This window comes from Pleurodeles waltl, chromosome 10 (genome assembly GCF_031143425.1).
Source record: "Pleurodeles waltl isolate 20211129_DDA chromosome 10, aPleWal1.hap1.20221129, whole genome shotgun sequence".
Lineage (NCBI taxonomy): Eukaryota > Metazoa > Chordata > Amphibia > Caudata > Salamandridae > Pleurodeles > Pleurodeles waltl.
This window is the reverse complement of record NC_090449.1, coordinates 820,740,921-820,762,655: the sequence shown is the minus strand read 5'-3', so window position 1 is coordinate 820,762,655 and position 21,735 is coordinate 820,740,921.

Here is a 21,735-nt window from a genome sequence, read left to right as displayed (position 1 = left end):
GCGAATCGACTACTGTCCTGAGGACGAAGACTGACTCTGTATGCTGACCCATTACGGAGGGTAACTATGTGATAATGAAATTGTAATTGTCTGCTTGCCTTTCTTTTCTAGGTACCAACTGCTTTTGACAGAGACCACAGTCAGACGTTTTCCAAATTTGTGTTACTAAATTGTTTTGCATGAAGCCCAACATGCTGATGGTAATTCGAGGTTAGTCAAGGAGTTCACTAATATTGGGTGCAAACAGACAAAATGACTGAATCTTTGCTGTGTTGAATAGATGCACTAATGATACTCTGCTATATAGATACATGTTGATGCTGTGTTTTGTTCTAATGTTTATAATCTTCGCCTTGCTCAAACCTTATTCGAGTTGCCACATTATAACACTGTTGATGTGTTTTCTGGTGTTGAGACTAATAAACTTGCTAGTAGAGTGTAACCAATAGGGAATAAATATCATAAAATTTACTAAATTTGTGTGGTTATTCATGGCTGAAAGTTCACGTTGCGTTTCAAATTCATATTGATGTGATTAACTAATTTGATTGATTTGCTGTTGTGAATATTGATGAGACTATTGATCTGTTGATTGACATGCTGGACAGGGATCTCGTCTTAATGTGTCTCCAATCAGGGTCAAAAGGTTAATTGGCCTAAAACGAGTCCCAGACTAAGTAAATTACCTCGGGCGGGACGCGTTATCATAGCGTGTCCTCCTTATATCAATTTACAAAGGCTCTGAACACATTTCTTTTAATCTATAAGGCTTTCATCAGTGTTATGCCCTCATATTCAGAATTCTTGATAACAATATAGCGCCTAGAAATGCGAGTGGTAGCAGGCTTTATAAAAACAAAAATGTAACCTAACCTAACAAGCTAAGAGGTGCAAACAGCATTTTGCATGCCTACATTTGCATGCTTTAGTACATTACATGCAGACCTACTGGCTATGGAAAATGCTTGAGTGTGATTTCGAACCTCCAGGCCTGATCTGGACAAATAAACTCAGCTGAAAATATGGAATATATTTCTGAAACTGCTTGAAATATTTACCCTCAGCGTGAGGTCCATCTCTAATCCTTGACAGCTCCACAGACTGAAGCACTGGGAGAGCCCTTGGCCCCCTCGATAGTTTCTGAGAAGATAAAGATGAAATATTTTCCTACAATCAGGCGGATCTACCCTCTGTGTTCTGTTTTCGTGTGTTGTTGATGGAACTGCAGAGAAGCCACGTTAATAAATTATGAGCTGACCTCAATGGCAGGCCTCTGTAATGCTTTCCCCCATAACCTATAACCCTGGATCATCTTGCTTGCTACTTTCCTGTCGAACTCGTCAGTACACAGGAAAGATACCACACTCTCCTAAGAACCAAGAATGGGATTTCGGGCTGATATTGAGGCAGACAAGACACAAGAAGCGACCGGGGCAAGGCCCTGCGAGCAGTAAAATGGCCGCAACACACACCCTGGGTACAGATGAAAATAAATTGATCGTGACAGCACACTTAGGCCCTCATTACAACCCTGGTGGTCGGTATTAAAGCAGCGGTAATAATGCAAACAGGCCGGCGGAGAAAAAAATGGGATTACGACCGTGGCAGAAACGGCAACATAGACACCCACTTCAACACTCCGACCGCCACAGCGGTACAAACAAACAGTGCGGCGGACACCGCCAATAGACAGGCGGAAGACAATGTACCGCCCACCCTATCAAAACAGGCCTATTCGGGGCGGAACCAACATGAACCAAAACACGGTGGAAACAATACACAGAAGGGAAAACACTCACCTCTCCACACCCCACGAGGAACCCGGACGCCATGGAGCCCGAATTGCAGATACTGCCGATGATGGTTTTCCTTCTCCTCTATCAGGAGCTCCAACGAGGAAGGTGACGACCACAGTGAGTACTGCACCTACAACACAGGGAAGGGAAAAGAGAGTGACACACACGCAACATGCAACACCACCACCCCCAGCCTCCACCACAACACCATACACACAAATACATGCGGCAACATTACATATACGCCTCCCACCCCCTGGAAGAACGCAAGGACAAAAGGAAATGATTTGAACGAATGTAATCATGTGAAATATCATTATCAAAATTCAAAATTCAGCATACACCATTATGTACACCAAATACACAAGTCCGGATAGTGCACCAATCATTGTCCGTGGACCACTGGGCCCAAAATGCATGGGCAAGGCCCACACATGAAACCTGACTCCAAACGGAGAGAACACTGGAGGCGCATCAGATCGAAAACATACAGGCACCTCAGGGGGAGTGGGAGTGGGAGGGGGGCACCTCAGCCTGATGAATGCACAACGCCACTGCTCCACGAAGGAGCTCCATGCCCACAGTTTGGTCCTGGGGAGTGCAAAGTCACAGTCTCTCAAGTCCCTCCAGTGGGTGGTTTGCCCACTGCTCTATCCTGGGGAGTGCAAAGCCACAGTCTCACAAGTCTTTCCAGTGGGTGGTTTGCCCACTGCTCTATCCTGGGGAGTGCAAAGCCACAGTCTCACAAGTCTTTCCAGTGGGTGGTTTGCCCACTGCTGTATCCTGGGGAGTGCAAAGCCACAGTCTCTCAAGTCTCTCCAGTGTGTGGTTTGTCCACTGCTGTATCCTGGGGAGTACAAAGCCACAGACTCTCAAGTCTTTCCAGTGGGTGGTTTGCCCACTGTTGTATCCTGGGGAGTGCAAAGCCACAGTCTCTCAAGTGGATGTCATTCTCCACTGGTTCTGGAGGGGGCTTTGTGCCCAGAGTGCTTCATCCTGCCAAGGACTGAGGTAGTGGATGTCATTCTCCACTGGTTCTGGAGGGGGCTTTGTGTCCAGAGTGCTTCATCCTTCCAAGGACTGAGGTGGTGGATGTATCTCTCCACTGGTTCTGGAGGGGGCTTTGTGCCCAGAGTGCTTCATCCTGCCAAGGACTGAGGTAGTGGATGTTATTCTCCACTGGTTCTGGACGGGGCTTTGTGCCCAGAGTGCTTCATCCTGCCAAGGACTGAGGTAGCGGATGTCATTCTCCACTGGTTCTGGAGGGGGCTTTGTGCCCAGAGTGCTCCACGTGCAGTGTGGCCAGTACAATACACTCGCCTGGGTGTGTGTGCCACAAGATTGCCGAGGTACAGGTAGCATGATACGCCATGGAGGCAGAGACATACCCCACACTGCTGCAGCTTCACATTCCATATGCAGGTGACAACTGTGATGACAGTGATGCTTCATGGAAGCTGCCCAGGGTCCTTGAACTCACCACCAGCCTCGAACGACTGACCACTTGGGATGGTAGGCATGTCAGCGGTGGTGCCACTGTCCGAGGACGTCGCGGGGCCGCTGGCGGTGCTTGCTGCGGTGTCAGTCATGGCGGTGCCTGTGGCGGTGTCAGTCGTGGCAGTGCTGGCTGCGGGGTCTGTGGCGGCGGTGCTGGCTGCGGGGTCTGTGGCGGAGATGCTGGCTGCGGGGTCTGTGGCGGCGGAGCTGGCTGCAGGGTCTGTGGCAGCGGTGCTGTCTGCGGGGTCTGTGGCGGCGGTGCTGGCGGCGGGGTCTGTGGCGGCGGAGCATGTGTCAGCACCAGCTGAGTGAGAAAGCAGGATGTCTCCTGCAGCCTCAGATGGCTGCCCACCGGGGAAGAGGCTGGGGACTGTTGCAGCAGCTGTAGATGTGCCGGAGACGGTGCAGGTAGCGGTGCAGTTGGCGGTGCAGGTGGCCATGTTCGCCGCCGTACACGTTGGCGTGGACAGAAGGTGTGACACTGGTCCCTCAGTAGGTGCCATTATGCCCTCTCCTGACCTGCCCTTCAGTTTTTTGCCCTTCCCCACCTTTGATGGTGGCACAGTTGTCTTGCCACTATCCCCTTTCGTTTTCGCTCACCCCTTGGTGGGCAGGTGTTTTCGGCTTCTCCCTCTGGGATGTGGGCACCTTTTTAACCTTGGCAGGTGGCAGAATGTCCTTGCCCTTGCTCCTTGGCACACTGGCAGCCCTGATGGTTGGCGCACTCCATGACTCCGCAGTTGCTGACACCACTGTGCCTGGGGATGTGGTGGCTGAGGTGCTGGGCTGCAACCTGGAAAGCCTGGCCTTAGGGGAAGGATGGGGGGGGGAGGTGAAGGGGTCAAGGTTTGACAGGAAATTGTTTTTAGACACACTGGGATGGGTAGATGAAGGGGGTTTGGGAGTGGAGGAAGAGTTAGTGGTTGTAGGAGGTGTACGTCTGCTGAATTTGGGTGAGGGTGCATGGGCTGGAGGCTGTCGTGAGGTGGATATCTGTTGGGTGGGTGTGTGCCTGCGTTTGTGTACTTTGGGAGGAGAGCTCACTGACACACTGGGAGAGGACCCTGGGGATGTGTGAATGGTAGTGGGGTGGTGAGTGCACGTGAGCGGTGTGTGGTGCTGGGTGTGCTGGTGATGGAGGTAGTGGCTGAGGATGCAGTGCATGCAGGTGTGAGTGGAGATGAGACTGGGAGGGAGGAGGGAGACGTGGAGGAGGGGTACACAGTGGAGGAAGTTGATGTTGGTATGTGTGCATGGGTGTGATGCTTGTGTGAGTACCTGTGGGATGTGTGGTGCTTATGTTTGCCTGATCCACTCTTGTGTGTTGATGTGTGTGCATGCTGGTCTGATGGAATGCTTGGGATAGGCTGAGGTACAGGGGATTGGGTCTGGGTGGTGGAAGTTGGAGGGGGTATGCTGGACACGGGGACAATGGCTGCCATCCGTGCTGAGGCCAGAGCCTGAAATGCTCTCTGTTGGGCTGCCTGCCCAGAATGAATGCACTCCAGGTATGCATTTGTTTGTTGCAAATGCCTCTCAACACCCTGGATGGCATTCAGAATGGTAGACTGCCCAACAGTGAGGGATCTCAGGAGGTCAATAGCCTCCTCACTGAGGGCAGCAGGGATGACTGGGGCAGGGCCTGAGGTGCCTGGGGCGAAGGAGATGCCCACCCTCCTGGGTGAGTGGGCAAGGGACACACGCTCAGGGGCTGCTGGGAGGGCAGTGCTGGTGGGGGTGTGGCGGCTGTACCTGTTGATGCGGTGGGCACAGAGGGGCCCGCCACCGCAAGGGAGCTCCCATCAGAGGAGGAGTCGCTGTCGCTGGTCTCTGCTCCTGTCCCCGCTGTGGAGCTCCCCTCACCCTCCGTCTCACTGGTGGCTTCAGACTCCGTTGCTTCACCCTCCAGGGCCAAGTGGGATGTAGCTCCCTCCTGCTCCGGTGCAAATGCTCCTCAGCCTGAAAATGCTATTGCACACAAGAACAGGGAGACCACAAAAAGGGGGGGGGAGACAGGAGAAAGACATGTTCAGTGCATGCAACACCACTACAGTTGGTGGACACAACAGACACAACAGCCCTCTGCACTATGCCATGCACTTATTGTTCCTAGATTAATCACATGCCCATGGGGTACAAGGCCTAAGCTCGACTGCTGCACACCTGGAAGTCACAGGAGCCTGACTAGGTGTAGATGGCTCTAACCACTAGTGAGGTTGGGGTGCCACATAGCTTGCCTCACAAGGGACCTTGCCTACCAAGATCGCCCTGGCCTAGGGGAACCCACTGCCCACCTCCCCCACCCTGACACCTCGTAATGCGCGCAGAGTCAGCTGAATGAGAGTTTACTCACCCCCTTGTGGCTGCTGTGATGCCCTCAAGCACCCATCCAACTCCGGATAGGCCACCGCCAGGATCCGGAACATCAGGGGGGTCATGGTGCGACGGGCACCCCTCCCAATTTGGGAGGCCATCCCCAGCTGGGCCTCCGCCTTCTTCTTGCTCCAGCAGTGCAGGTCCTCCCATCTTTTACGGCAGTGGGTGCTCCGTCTGTGGTGGACCCCAAGGGTCTGGACATCCTTGACGATGGCACGCCAAATAGCCTTCTTCTGGTGGGCGCTGACCTAGAGGAATAGTACAGGGGGAAAGGAAATTCTTTACCCGTCCGGACCGTCATACTCATTGGCCCCCGTTCCCACCCATGCCCTGACGCACATACACTCACCGTCCGCACATGCAGGCCTTAGCCCCACCCCCCATGTATCTTCCATCCACACCACTCAAAACAGGCATTACCCATGCAGCATGCTCACAGTGTACTCACCTCTTTGTCTGGAGGACCGTACAGTTGCGTGTACTGGGGGAGGACCCCATCCACTAGTTCCTCCAACGCCTCCGAAGTGAAGGCAGGGGCCCTTTCCCCAGACACTGTAGCCATCGTCTCTTCCAGACACAGGTCACAGCAGCACTTGCAGTGTAGGTCCTCTCCTGTTGAAGGTCAGGTATCAAGTGAGTGTACAGACAGAAAATTGCGGTCACGTTCTCCGCGGTGCGTACCGTCTCCGCCGGCGTACATCGTTATTGGCTCCTCGGACCCATAGGGCCCAATGTTAACCAATGCAGAATTGCACCACGGTCTTCAACCGCCCACCACAACTGTGTAGAACGCCAGCGCAGTTACCTCATATCCCCTTGTCCCACCTTACAGGTCAGGCAGCCGCCATTTCAGGGTGCCACATGGCATTAATAATAACTGCGTCGCACCAATGTAGGCCTTGAATACACACAGTTGCAGGCACATTGCAGATTAATAAATGTGTGCAAATGACACATTGTGATACCTCAGTGTTGGATGACTCTCTGCTCGCTGTTCTCCTGCATAGGGCACGTATGCTGGGGTAGGTGATGAGATGGTGGCATCCTCCGGTGTACAGACCGCTGGTGGACCTGTCGACAATGGAAGAGAGACACATCATAGTCACCTACAGACTTGATCGTGCACCAATCCCGGAACTGTGTGCCCAGTTGGAGCCAGACCTGATGTCAGCTATCCGCCATCCCACAGGGATACCCCCTCTAGTGCAGGTCCTGTCAGTACTCCATTTCCTGGCAAGTGGTTCCTTTCAAACAAAAGTGGCCATTGCATCAGGGATGTCCCAGCCAATGTTCTCTAACGTGTTGTCCAGAGTGTTGTCTGCCCTGCTGAAACACATGCGCAGCTACATCGTGTTCCTTCAGGTGGAGGATTTTCCCACAGTGAAAGGTGACTTCTATGCCCTATGACATATCCCCAACATCATTGGTGCCATTGATGGGACACATGTGGCATTTGTCCCCCCGCAGGAGTGAACAGGTGTACAGAAACCGGAAGAGCTACCATTCGATGAATGTGCAGATGGTGTGTTTGGCAGACCAGCACATCTCCCATACGAATGCCAAGTTTCCTGGCTCCTTGGCTTACATTTTGAGGAATAGCAGCATCCCTTATGTAATGGGGTAACTCCAGAGGCACTGTGTGTGGCTAATAGGTGAGGCCAAGGACCATATACAGTGTGAATAGGTGTTTGGGCATGGGATTGTCCCTAAGGGTTAGTGTGTGCCTATCAGTTGTCCCTCTATATTTACAGGTGACTCTGGTTACCCCAACCTGTCATGGCTACTGACCCCAGTGAGGAAATCCCAGGACAAGGGCAGAGGAACGCTACAATGAGGCACATGGGCAAACTAGGAGGGTGATAGAGCGAACCTTCGGTCTCCTGAAGGCCAGATTCCGGTGCCTCCATATGACAGGTGGTCCGCTCTACTACTCACCAAAGAAGGTGTGCCAGATCATCGTAGCCTGATGTATGCTGCACAACCTGGCTTTGCGATGCCAGGTGCCTTTTCTGCAGGAGGATGGTCCAGCTGGTGGTCTTGTGGGAGCTGTGGAGGCTGTGGACAGTGAAGAAGAGGAGGCAGAAGAAGAGGAAATTGACAACAGAAACAACATAATCATGCAAGACTTCCAGTGAGACACATGTAAGAAGATGTCACTGCCTCCCATATGTCATACTCTTATTGGAGCTAGCATAAGTCTGTCATTTTCACTCAGTGTATGAACACTGACTTGTCACTTTGCCTTTCCATTTCACAGATGTGGGTCCCACTTTGTGCCCTCTGCTATATTCCCTCTAGGCCTACAGCTGTGTTACATTGGTATGTGCACAAGTAAATTGACATTGCTATATTCCATGGTTATTGCAATTTACACGTTTGTGAAAGCACAGACTGACTTCATATTGTTTTATGATTGAAGTCTGTTTATTTCTGTGCAAATAAGTGGAGGGGTTGTAAAATGGGCAGGGGGGATGGTGGAGGAATGTCCATGGCAGAGTCCAGTCTATTTGTTTCACAGGGGCATTGTCCAAAGGGGCATAGGAAGTGGCGCAATGGCAGTTGAAGGATGGACAGGGTGACAAAGCGGGACAGAAGGGTGACATTCGGGGGGGTCTCATTTCCTGGCAGGGGTCTTGGCAATGTTCTCTGTCTTGTTCCTGGATCTCAGGGACCGTTTGCGGGGTGGTTCTCTATCTGCAGGGGGTGGGGTGCTGGTGTTGTGTTCCTGTGGTGGTGCCTCCCGTCCACTAGCGCCGGCAGAGGTGGAGGGCTGTTCATCGTCCAGGCTAGTGTCAGGGGCCCCTTGGTGTGCCACAGTGTCCCTCCTGGTGTTGAGAAGGTCTTGCAGCACCCCTGCAATGGTGACCAGGGTGTTGTTAATGGACTTCAGGTCCTCCCTGATCCCCAGATAGTGTTCCTCCTGCAGCCGCTGGGTCTCCTGAAACTTGGCCAGTACCATTGCCATCGTCTCAGGGAATGATGGTAAGCTCCCATGATGTTGGAGAGTGCCTCGTGGAGAGTGGGTTCCCTGGGACTGTCCTCCCCCTGTCGCACAGCAGTCCTCCCAGCTTCCCTGTTTTCCTGAGCCTCTGTGCCCTGAACCGTGTGCTCACTGCCCAGAGATCCCTGATTTTGTTCGGTTGGTGGGTTTGCCTGGGTTCCCTGTAGTGGTGGACACACTGCTGCTTGACGTGTCCTGGGGACAGAGTTATGGGCCCGCTGGGTGGGTGCTGTGGTGGTGTTTCCTGAGGGGGGAGGCTCTGTGGTGGCTTGTGCCAGTGTGAGGGGAACCGACTGTCCAGAGGTCCCAGATGGGCCGGGCTGGTCATCTTGATCCAGTTGTGCAGAGCTGCTGTCATCACTGGGTCTCTTCCTGGGGGGGGGACTGGATATGTCTGGTACCTCCTGTCTGGTGACGTTGGGTAGGGGTCCTGCAGGGGTGTAAAGGCATGATTATTGCATCTGTGTGTGCCATCGTGTGCAATGGGTGAGTGACCCTGTACTCCAGTGCTTGCCTTCTTGGCTTGGTCCTTGTGTGATATTTGGTTTGGGGTCTCTGTGTGTATCTGTAGTGGACATGCTTTGGTGATGGGTGTCCATGCTTTGGTGTTGCATGCAGGGCTTGGTATTGGGATGGGTGGGTTGTGATAGTGGGGCATATGTGAGGTGTTGGAGTGATGGGGGTGAGGGTGGTAGTATGTGATGGCATGCAGGTAGGGTGGGGGGAACAAAGTAGTAAAGATTTGACTTATCAGAGTCCAGTCCTCCTGCTACTCCTGCGAGGCCCTCAGGATGCAGTATTGTCATTCCACCTCTTCGTGATGTCATCCCTAGTTCTTGGATGCTGTCCCACTTCATTGACCCTGTCGACAATTCTGTGCTATAGCTCCATCTTCCTTGCAATGGAGGTGTGCTGCACCTGTGATCCGAATAGCTGTGGCTCTACCTGTATGATTTCCTCCACCATGACCCTCAGCTCCTCCTCAGAGAACCTGGGGTGTCGTTGAGGTGCCATGATGTGGTGTGGGGGATGTGTGAGGTGGTGTGTGTTGTGATGTGTGAGGGGATGTGTTGGTGTGTGTTGCTTGAGGTGCGTGGATGTTGTGTAAGTGATGATGTTGTTTGTCTGTGGATGCTGGTGTTGTTTACGGTGGTGTCTCTCTCTGGCGTGGTTTCAAATTTCAGGTAGTAAGGGTTTGTGGGTGATGTGGGTGTGTGCTTTATATTGGATTGGGTGTGTGGGTGTGGTGTGTGTATGTGTATCAGGTGTGTGTATTTCGATTTGTGCAATGTGGTTGTGCTTTGTATATGTGTGTGTATTTTGAGGACGGCGATGTGAACCGCCAATGGAATACCGCGGTTGAAAGACCGCCGTGTTGATTCGTGGGTTGTGATAGTGTGGGCGTATTCCTGTTAGCGTGACGGTGTTGGTTTTGTTATCGCCAGTTTATCACTGACCTTTGGTGTGGCGGACTTGTGTGTGTGTCTGTAGTATGGCGCATTCCGAGCTGTGGGTTGTAATACCTGTAGCGGAATTCCACGGCCGCAGCAGTATGTTGGCGGTCTTCTGCACGGCAGTAAGCGGCATTTACCACCAGGGTTGTAATGAGGGTCTTAATCATGCAGCAGATGTCACATGTGAGGGGCAAGGCACTGTGATTCCCCGCTCTCCTTTTGCACCTGCCCGATAAGAAAGAGGAGGCTGGAGAATTGGAATCAGAAGTAGATGAGGCACGGTATGCCTCTGGCCACTGTGGTGGTGCAGTAAGTCCAGGAGGAGGCCTTGCATGTGGGGCGGGTGCTGCCATGGGTCAGGCCTCATGCCCAGCCACAAGAAAACCTTTAGAGGGATGCTGAGGGCACATTAATAGAAACGTGCATTGCCCCGTCTGGCTGCTCCTGGTGCTGCCTGGCAGTTCGTATCTTCGCCAGCTGAATAAATTAGTGGGACGAGCGCAGATGAAACACAGGAGAGACAAAAAAAGTCACCATCGCTATTTGGACATAAATAACATCTAGCCCATATCCGAACAGTTATATGATGATGAGAGGATCCCACCCCCTCCACATGTCAGCCTATTCCTGACTGGCAGGCCTGTCAAGCCTCTGCAATATAAGCAACACATTAATACAGGGGTCACAGCAGGATACCCACTAACACTAAAACAATGTTAATACCCATGAACAGGTAGTATGGTGCTGCACCCTGCTCCACCCACCGAGGATCGTAGGTCATTTAAGGGGTGCTTGTCAAATGGCCCACTTAAAGGAAGGAGATATTTAAGACTTCTAAGATAAACTGCACCTCCTGCTTAGGCTGACTGGCCACGGGGCACCCCAAACAACAAAATTGCTTTACTGAACATAAATCGCAACTCCGTGAGCCATAAGAAAACAGAAGTACCTCTAACACAACTACCCTCAAGTGATAATCTATTCTGCTTGTCAGACATGATTGTCAACTATCAGGCTCATCCAGTGATGAACAAAAAGAGTTGGGACTACAGAGTGCTTTGAATTTGCAGCACTGGAAGAGGGGACAGGGGACAGGGGAATACTCTATTCCATGGCCAAAGACAAACCCAATCTGGTGGACACATACATCAAATAAACCACTAACCGTCCCATGGTGAGATGCAGAAACATTGACTAATTTGAACCTGGCCCCTAAGGAGTCTCCACCTCCTTCTGCTTCAAAGGACCTGATCCTCCAGGCAATACGTGAAACCAGGCAGCCCTCAAGACCAAAACCGGTGAAGTAGGGTTAGACAAGGCCCTCTTAAGAAAAAGTCTACAAAGCGCAGCTGAGAGAGTAACAGAGGCTAAGTTTCAAATCTTGGAAATAGAGTACACTGTTAAATAACTACAGACTACAGTAGCCCAATTGCTTACGAAGCAAAAACAACAAGTGATGGACGGAATGCTGAACATTGTCAAACATTCACCCCCAGTACAGTGATCTGGGCCTAAATCCATCGTTTTTTTTGCTGCCCATGCCATTCCAGTTTGGACCCAGCCATATGCAAATCAGTCTTGACCCTGTTCCCCATGGGAACAGTCCAGCCCGAACTGCTAGGCCAGGCCTTCCCTGGACTGGAAACAAGCATCCTGGGACCGGTTTCGGGGTTTCACCCCTCATCAGCCAGGCTAGCTTGAATCCAGTGGCATGGGAAGCACGGGACCCACGTCTGGGCATACCCTTCCCACTTAGGGCGACAAAGCAAAAACAACAAGTGATGGACGGAATGCTGAACATTGTCAAACATTCACCCCCAGTACAGTGATCTGGGCCTAAATCCATCGTTTTTTTTGCTGCCCATGCCATTCCAGTTTGGACCCAGCCATATGCAAATCAGTCTTGACCCTGTTCCCCATGGGAACAGTCCAGCCCGAACTGCTAGGCCAGGCCTTCCCTGGACTGGAAACAAGCATCCTGGGACCGGTTTCGGGGTTTCACCCCTCATCAGCCAGGCTAGCTTGAATCCAGTGGCATGGGAAGCACGGGACCCACGTCTGGCCATACCCTTCCCACTTAGGGCGACAAAGCAAAAACAACAAGTGATGGACGGAATGCTGAACATTGTCAAACATTCACCCCCAGTACAGTGATCTGGGCCTAAATCCATCGTTTTTTTTGCTGCCCATGCCATTCCAGTTTGGACCCAGCCATATGCAAATCAGTCTTGACCCTGTTCCCCATGGGAACAGTCCAGCCCGAACTGCTAGGCCAGGCCTTCCCTGGACTGGAAACAAGCATCCTGGGACCGGTTTCGGGGTTTCACCCCTCATCAGCCAGGCTAGCTTGAATCCAGTGGCATGGGAAGCACGGGACCCACGTCTGGGCATACCCTTCCCACTTAGGGCGACAAAGCAAAAACAACAAGTGATGGACGGAATGCTGAACATTGTCAAACATTCACCCCCAGTACAGTGATCTGGGCCTAAATCCATCGTTTTTTTTGCTGCCCATGCCATTCCAGTTTGGACCCAGCCATATGCAAATCAGTCTTGACCCTGTTCCCCATGGGAACAGTCCAGCCCGAACTGCTAGGCCAGGCCTTCCCTGGACTGGAAACAAGCATCCTGGGACCGGTTTCGGGGTTTCACCCCTCATCAGCCAGGCTAGCTTGAATCCAGTGGCATGGGAAGCACGGGACCCACGTCTGGGCATACCCTTCCCACTTGCTTACACCATCTATCAGTTGTTACTGTGTGCAAAAGATGCAGAGGGCCACTCATGGTAGAACAATCTATGCTTTACGGGTTTTCCTGAGGCGGGAGAAATAAAAGGACCTGGAGCAATTGCTCAGGAAATGGCTAAAATGTACCACCTTTCCAAAACTAATTTCTCCCCATGTTTTATTTTATTTTATTTTTTATTGTATTTTTTGGGTATTTATGGAATGACCCATAACAAGGTAAGCAATCGTTAAAAGGAAGAAGAAAAAAAAGGGGGTGGTGGAGCAGGGGAGTAGGGAAAACAAGACACATGTAGCAAATATTAGTACATATCATGCCATCAATTAGCATCAGCAAAGTATCAGTTGAGAAAGGTTCAGCTCAACAGACAATTCACAGAGGCCATCCCTGCTGCAGGTGCATGATGGGCAATCAAGCTGGGGTGAAAAATACCTACCCAGTGTAAGCACGATGACCCAAAAAGTGTCAATAGCAGGCCCATGCTCTCTGCGCCGCAGTACAACACCAACGGTTCCCAAATGCATTCAGGGTGCGATCGTGGTGGCATAAGCTCACAGTAGTGAGATAGTTCTTCCTGACAGTACGATGCAAAACCCAGTCAGTCCATCCGTTTTGTAGTGGGTAGCAGCGGATGGCCACCCGTCTTTTAGCCAATAGCAGAAGCATCAATATGACTCGTCTGGTTTTTGGAGGGACATCCTGAAGCCCTACGAGTGGGGGTTCTCGCAGGGGAGCAATCAGTGATTTGGACAACGGTGTCGCACACTTCAGCCCAACAGCTGCCGACTGACAGGTATTCCCAGGCAAGATGTAAGAACGTGGTTTGCGGGGATGCACATCTCAAACACCACAACCCTACAACAAGGTCCATGACGTGCAATTGCACTGGGGTTCAGTTGAGCCTATTTGGGAATTTGAAGTAGATGAGTTGCAGACTATAATTGGGTGATAAGTCTGCCACCTGCTTGCAGCAGTACAGCCACTGTACCACTGTGCTTCTGAAATGGGAGGATTGAGGTCAGAGTTCTATGCCGCTTGGGCAGTGGGGTCACAGATAGCTGCCTTGTCCTGCATGATAGTATAGAGACAGGTGACAAGTTTGCGGGGGAGGGGTCTGCCAGTAGGTGTTCTAAGGTGTGTCATGTGGGGGCTCGAGCTGCATGTCACGCAAAGCTGACAGTAAAGAAGGGCATCTAGGTCCGAGGACAGAGTCCCCTCAGTATCCCCAAAGGTGGGTAAATATTGATCTGTTGGGTACAGATTTCCAAAAGTGATGAGGCCACGCTGGTTGGCTCACTGACTGCCTAGTACCCTGTTCCTGCAAAGGTGGTAGCATAGGGTTCTGTGCAAGCATCACATACTGGACAAATATACAAGATTTTTTAGCCCGGCAGGGCAGGCCATCCCACACCCAGCAAATGTAGGCCACCTTATCGATCTCAGATTGTGGGGTCTTGTAGGGCTGATAGAGCACAGTGGATAATGGGCAGGGAGCCACATAGTCAGCCTCCATTGCTGTGCTGTGTGAGGTTGGAACTGAGTGGGATAGAGCCAGAAGTGTAGGTACTGGGCTTGTTCTCAGTATAATAGAGATATATGTCAGGATCGTTCAGGCTGTCATGCTTGAAGGGCAGAGTGAAGGTCTCCCACATGATCCCACATGATCCAAGGCTGTGGGGCAGCCCAGGTTAGAGAGATCAGGTTGGATCTTACTGTTTCATGAATTGTATAGTGAGCAGGAGAGTGAGAGATAGGTACAAAGCAGGACCACCATTTTGATAATGGCTATTCTCGCTGTCATAGAAAGGGGTAGTCAGGACCAGACCGGGACCTGCTTCTTCATCCAGGCAATGACTCATCTGTTATTGGCCGTCAAGGACTCATCCAGTGCTCGGCTGAGACAGGTGCCCAGAGAGTGAACAGGGTTGACCGCCCACTGCAGCGGATAGTTCTTTACGGACAGTGTCAGGTAGTAGGGGGAGGAGGCGGCCAGTAGTTTAGCTGAGATGCTGTTATCAATGTTAATCATAGACAACAGTCTGTATGAGATGCAACGATTGGCAGGTTTATCAGGACTTAGTATTGTGACAATGACTGCCTCGCCGGAGCGACATTGGGAGTATAAAGTAATCATGGAGTTACAGGGAAGGCTTTGTATCACTTGGGTAATCTCCTCTGCCATTAAAGTTGCATCTAGGTATAAGCAGTGGGCAGGATTAAGCCATAGCAGTTGTACTACTTCTAGATCGGCAGCAAGAGCCATTCCACCTGCCACGAGTGTGGCTCCGTACAGCTGAGAATAAAACAATGTCATGTCTACAGTAGGGCTTCTGGGTGAGTGTGGCTAATCTGATTGTCATCTACATGCTCCACTACATAGGGAGAGGCTTAAGGTTTCCGGAGCAGGACTGACATCATCTTCCTGGGGCGATCACCCTTTCCGTATCACTGGGAGGTGTTGGGTTTTCCTTTGAGCCTCCTCTTCATAAACCCAGAGGTTTGCCCTGATATTTACCAGGACCTTTGGGTTATGTGCTTTGTAAAAGCCAACCTCAAGAGCTTGTATTTCTCCCTCTAGGGAGGTGAGCTGTGCTCGGATTGCCTTCAGGATTCCCGATTGTCTTGCTATGCAGACCCCAGAATTTAGGACTTTAAAAGCCTCCCACAATGTTGCAAATGCGTCACATTCGTGGCTGAGGTAAGGGCATCACGGGTGAGAAGGCAGTAGTTGATTCTGGACCAGTTTCTGTGTTCAGACGTAATGCAGTTCCTCCTCTTTGAAGGTTAGTATGCCTGAGTCACCATACATCAGAAAGGCAGTAGTTACGCTTGAGCACGCAGAGTTGCGTCACTGCATTGGGGTGATGTAGGAAAATGTCACTATTGGCATGGTTACCGCTCTTAGGCAGGGTGCACTACAACACAGGTGAGGGCATAGCTGCATGAGCAATATGCCACTACATTGTCTAAGTCCATTCTTAGATATTGTAAGTGCAGTGTAGCCATATTAAGTATATGGTCTGGGAGTTTGTCAGTACAAACACCACAGCACCATAATGGCTTCACTGAATACTGGGAAGTTTGGTATCAAACTTCTCAGCACAATAAACCCACACTGATGCAATTGTGGGATTTATTGAAAAATGCACATGGGGGCATCTTAGAGATGCCCCCTGTATGTTAGCTCAACTGCTAGTGTAAGACTGACCGGACTGTGCCAGCCCACCACTTTTAGAAGAGTTTCTGCCCACATGGGGTGAGTGCCTTTTGCACTCTGTGGTCAGAAACAAAGCCTGTCCTGGGTGGAGGTGCTTTACATGTCCCCCTGCAGGAACTGTAACTCCTGGCGGTGAGCCTCAAAGGCTCAAGCCTCAGGTTACAGTGACCCCAGGGCACTCCAGCTAGTGGAGACAAAGCCCCACTTTTGGCTGCAAGTCTGGTGGGAAAATGAGGGAAAACAGGGAGGAGCGAATACTCCAGCTAGGACCCCCCCCTAAGGTGTCCAGAGCTTAGGTGAACCCCTCCGTACAGAATCCTCTATCTTGCTTTGGAGGATTAGAACCAATAGGGGTAGGAATGTGCCCCCCCTCCCCAAAGGAAGTGGGAACAAGGAGGTGTAGCACCCTCAGGGACAGTAGCTCTTGGCTACTTCCCCCTGATCCTAACACGCCCCTAAATTGTGAATTTAAGGGCCCTCTGAACCCAGCTCACCAGATTCCTGATGACTTCAAGAAAGAAGGACTGCTGAGCTGAAAACCCTGCAAAGAAGAGAAGGAGACAACAACTGACTCGGCCCCAGTTCTACCGGCCCTTCTCCTGCTTCAAAAAGTTGCAAAAGAAGAGCGACATGTTCTGCAGGTCCAGCAACCCCTGAACAGCTTCCAGTGGACTGCTTCTAAAGGACTCCCACCTCACTCCAGAAGCGTGAGTCCTAAACCACTCTGCACCCAACACCCACGGCCCGTATCCAGGTGGCCCAACTAGCCAGAGAGGATGCTCAGGCGATTCAGACCGAGTGTCCACCCTGGGCTGTCCTCTCCGCCCCCTCCACGACGACGCCTGCAGAGGGAATGCTGAGGACCCCGTTGACCGTGACTGCCCGGGACGAAGATATCTGATGTCTGGAGAAGCAGTGCACCCTTAGCCCCCAGACCCGAGAGAAACCGACCACCAGTGCAGCTACGACCAACAGGCGGCCCTCCTCCCTATCCAGTCGGTGGCTTTCCTGAGAAGTACCCTGTGCCTTACCTGCCACGCCTAAGTGACTCCCGGAGTCCCCTCATAGAGTTCCATTGGAAACCTGATGCTCTGTTTGCACTCTGCACCCGGCCGCCCCTGTGCCGCTGAGGGTGTGGGATTGGTGTCTACTTGGGGCCCTTCCAGTGTTTCTCCAAATCCCTCTGGTCTTCCCTCCGACAACCCGGGTACTTAACTGCAAGCAGACCAGAAATGAGTACCCCCCAGTCTCCATAGGGGCCCACGTTATTTTGGCTCTTGTTTGACCTCTGCACCTAACTGGCCCCGTGATGCTGGTGCTGGTTGCATGGGGTTATCTTGAACCCCCAACAGTGGGCCACCTATGCCCCAAAGACTAAACCTGTAAGTTTGTTACTTACGTCAGAAACGGTACTTTACTTACCTCCCTCAGGAACTGTTGAAAATTGCAGTGCCCACTTTTAAAATAGCTTTTTGCCATTTGTAAGAAAACTGTATGCATTGTCGATTTGATTCAAAGTCCTGAACTTACCTATGTAAAGTACCTGTCAACATCAGGACAGTGCACACTCTACGGGTGACGTAATGCAAAAAGCCAATCCGTAGATAATGTAATAATTCATGCATTATGTGTTAATGCAGTATGTTAACCTTTTGCATTGCAGAGATTCATATTGAAACGTCATTAATGCTGTTTGCAATGTATTGCTCATTTTCAAGACTTTGCTGCAGGATTGCAGGGTGTAGTTAGGGTGTGGTCCCTATTCTAAGCCTTTCTAGAAACATTTCCTACAGCCTGGCTGGGTGTGGCACGTGGGTGGGGCCTGGCTCTATTTAAGGGAGCCAGCCCAGCTCCATGTGCTCACTATTCAGAGGTCCCATTGCAGAGCAGCAGCATTTTCCTGAGCTCCTGTTCCGGAGGCCTCCCTAGGATTTCCAGGCCCTGTCTTAATTTCCTTGGTGATCTTCAAGCAGGGCGGTAAGGCGGAGGTCGGTTTAGGCCCCGACTCTGTTTTCAGAAATACTCGAGTTTTGGGTCTTTTGGTTAAATCGCCTGTGCAATGGTTTTCTTGGCATTTAACTCTTGCAGTTCGGATCGGCAGTGTGCGCGATTGTATCTTGGCATTTAAACCTTGATGGTTGAATCGGCAGCAGTGTGCACGATTCCTTCTTGGCATTTAACTCTTGCAGTTCGGATCGGCAGTGTGCGCGATTGTATCTTGGCATGTAAACCTTGATGGTTGAATCAGCAGCAGTGTGCACAATTAATTCTTGGCATTTAACTCTTGCAGTTCAGATTGGCAGTGTGCGCGATCATATCTTGGCATGTAAACCTTGATGGTTGAATCAGCAGCAGTGTGAACGATTCATTCTTGGCATTTAACTCTTTCAGTCCGGATCGGCAGTGTGTGCGATTGTGTCTTGGCATTTAAACCTTGATGGTTGAATCGGCAACAGAGTGCACGATTCATTTTTGGCCTGTAACTCTTACAGTTCGGATCGGCAGTGTGCGCGATCATATCCTGACATTTAAACCTTGAAGGTTGAATCGGCAGCAGCGTGCACAATTCATTCTTGGCATTTAACTCGTAATTCGGATCGGCAGTGTGCGCAATCATATCCTGGCATTTACACCTTGATGGTTGAATCGACAGCAGTGTGCGCAATTCATTCTTGACAGTTAAAACTTGTAATTCAGATCGGCAGAGTGCGCGATCGTATTTTGACATTTAAATCCTGATGGTTGAATCAATGGCAGAGTGCGTGAGCCATTCTTGGCATTTAACCCTTGTGTTTCAGATCGGCAGATTGCGCGATCATTTCTAGACATTGAAATCTAGATGCACACTTTGATATTCAAAGTGTATAATAATTCCTAAGCAATTGAATCTTGAAAGTCTAGACAGAGTGTGTTCTTGCAGTATCATCATTCATGAGCTTATCACAGTTCATTCCTGAAAACCAATGTGTTCATTCATGAGCTTATCACAGTTTATTCCTAAAAACCAATGTGTTCATTGATTACTGTTATAGTGTGCCGTTGCAGTATCATTCACGAGTCTAACACAGTGTATTCCTGAAAACTAACATGTTTATTGATTACTGTTATTAAGTAGTTTATAGTCAAAGCAATAATTTGAGTCAGTTCAAGGTTCAGAGCATAAGATTGTATTCTACAAAACTCTTAGATGAAAGCTTGCATAAGCCTTATTTATTTTCCAGGTACTCAGAGCTAATAAGGTCATGATATAGGAAAGCTCTTGATCATTCATGTTATCGGATATGGATATTATGAACAAAGCTTATGAAAGTCAATGTGACTAATCTGGCTATTGTGTAGCTCTGTGCTATAATGGCTAGTACAGTTTGGAGCTGCCAAGAGGTGGACATATTGGGAACAGGCACAAACCCTGAGGATCCGGACTCCCTGACAGTACCTTACATTTTATGCACTTACCTGCAAACTGAATCTTGAGGTTCTAGAAATAAATTAACAAAAGTTATTTTTCTATATACAAACCTAGTGGTCTGGAGTTAAGTCATTGAGTGTGTGTTTCTTCAATTGCTTGTGTGTGTACAACAAATGCTTAACACTACCATGTGATAAGCCTAACTGCTCCTCCACACTACCACAAATAGAGCATTAGTATTATCTATTATTGTCTCTGTCAAGCCTCTGGGGAACCCCTGGACTCTGTGCATACTATGGTCCTCATTACGACCCTGGCGGTCGGTGATAAAGTGGCGGTAATACTGCCAACAGGCCGGCAGTAATTACTGCCAAATTATGACCATGGCGGAAAGATCTCCAATAGACATCCAATGTACCACACCGACCACCAGGGTGGAAACAACAGCCACTGCGGCGGAAGTCAATGTTCTGCCCACTTAAGACACAGGAAACAACAAACTTTTCCAGGGCGGTACCAACAACATCAAAAGCCTGGTGGAAACAGAGCCCAGAAGGGAAAGGACTCACCATTGGAGATACAGGGAACAACCACGCCGCCATGAAGCCTGAGCTGCATGTCTTCCCCATGATCTTCTACGTGCTGCTCCACCACGAACATCAACGCCGGCAAAGACGATGACGGTGAGTACAGCCTACCCACTGGTTCTGGAGGGGGCCTTGTGCCCTGTGCTCTTGATACAGGTGAGTCTTGGCTATGTGGGTGTCCTACCCACTGGTTCTGGAGGGGGCATTGTGCCCTATGTTCTTGATCCTGGGGAGGCTTGCCGATGTGGGTGTCTTACCCACTGATTCTGGAGGGGGCCTTGTGCCCTGTGTTCTTGATCCTGGGGAGTCTTGGCGATGTGGGTGTCATACCCACTGGTTCTGGAGGGGGGCTCGCGCCATGTGTTATTGATCCTGGGGAGTCTTGGCGATATGGGTCTCATACCCACTGGTTCTGGAAGGGGCCTTGTGCCCTGTGTTCTTGATCCTGGAAAGTCTTGGCGATGTGGGTGTCATACTCACAGGTTCTGGAGGGGGCCTCATGCCCTGTGTTCTTGAACCTGGGGAGTACATGGTCACAGTCTCTCAGGTGCGTGTAATACCCACTGGATTTGCAGGGGGCAGGCTGCACAGCAGGACATGGTAGCAGGATTACATACAGTCCGCCGGCAGTGGCGGCTGCTCAGTGGAGGTGGTGGTGGTGCTGCTGCTGCTGGTGGGAGGAAGGCTCCTGCCCATCCCCTGCAACCTCAGACGGCTGCCCACTGGACGTGGTGGTGCTGCTGGGGGGGGTGGGGGGAGGTTCCTGCCTATCCAAACCCTGGACATCTGCACAACTATGGTTGGAGGTGGGGGCTCCGTCGCAGTTCCTGCCCCAAACCCCTTGCTCTTCCTGCCTCCTGCCCCAGGCCCCTTTCTCTTCCTGCCTGCTGGTGCATGCTCCTTGGTCTTCCTGGCAGCTGGGGCAGGCTCCTTTACCTTCTTAGCAGCTACTGGGGCAGGCTCCTTGGTCTTCCTAGCAGCTGGTGCAGGCTCCTTTTCCTTCTTAGCAGCTGCTGGGGCAGGCTTTTTGGTCTTCAGGACATGTGGCCTGGATCCTGTTTCACTAAGAGTGGATGTGGTTACGACTGGGCCCATGGACTGGGTGGCTGAAGTGCTTGGCTGGGTTCTCCCTACCCTGGCCATACATGCAGGACCGGGGGAGGTTAAGGGAAGAGGTCAATGGTGGATAGGAACAGTTTTTTAGGGACATTTGGGTGAGAAGAGGGAGAAGGAATGGGAATGGAGGAGAAGGGAGTGGTTTTTGGAGGTGTCTGTCTGCTGGCTTTGGGTGCAGGTGCATGGGCTGGATGCTATTGTGAGGTGGTTGGCTGTTGGGAGTCTGAGTGCTTGCATTTGTGCATGGCTGTTCTTGGTGTCTGCCAGTGAGGCGTGTGTTCTGCTTGGTGTAGTGATGATGCTGATAGTGGATGATGATGTAGTGCATGCAGGTGTGAGTGTAGACGGAACTGGGAGGGAGGTGGAGGAGGAGGAGGGGGATACCTTGGAAATAGTGGATGTTGGTGTGTCTGCATCTGGGTGGTGTTTGTGTGAGTGCCTGTGGGATGACGTGTGGTGCTTGTGTTTGCCTAATCCACTCCTGTGTGTGCAAGCTTGTGTGGCTGTGTGCTTGGGATGAGTTGGGCTTGAGAAGAA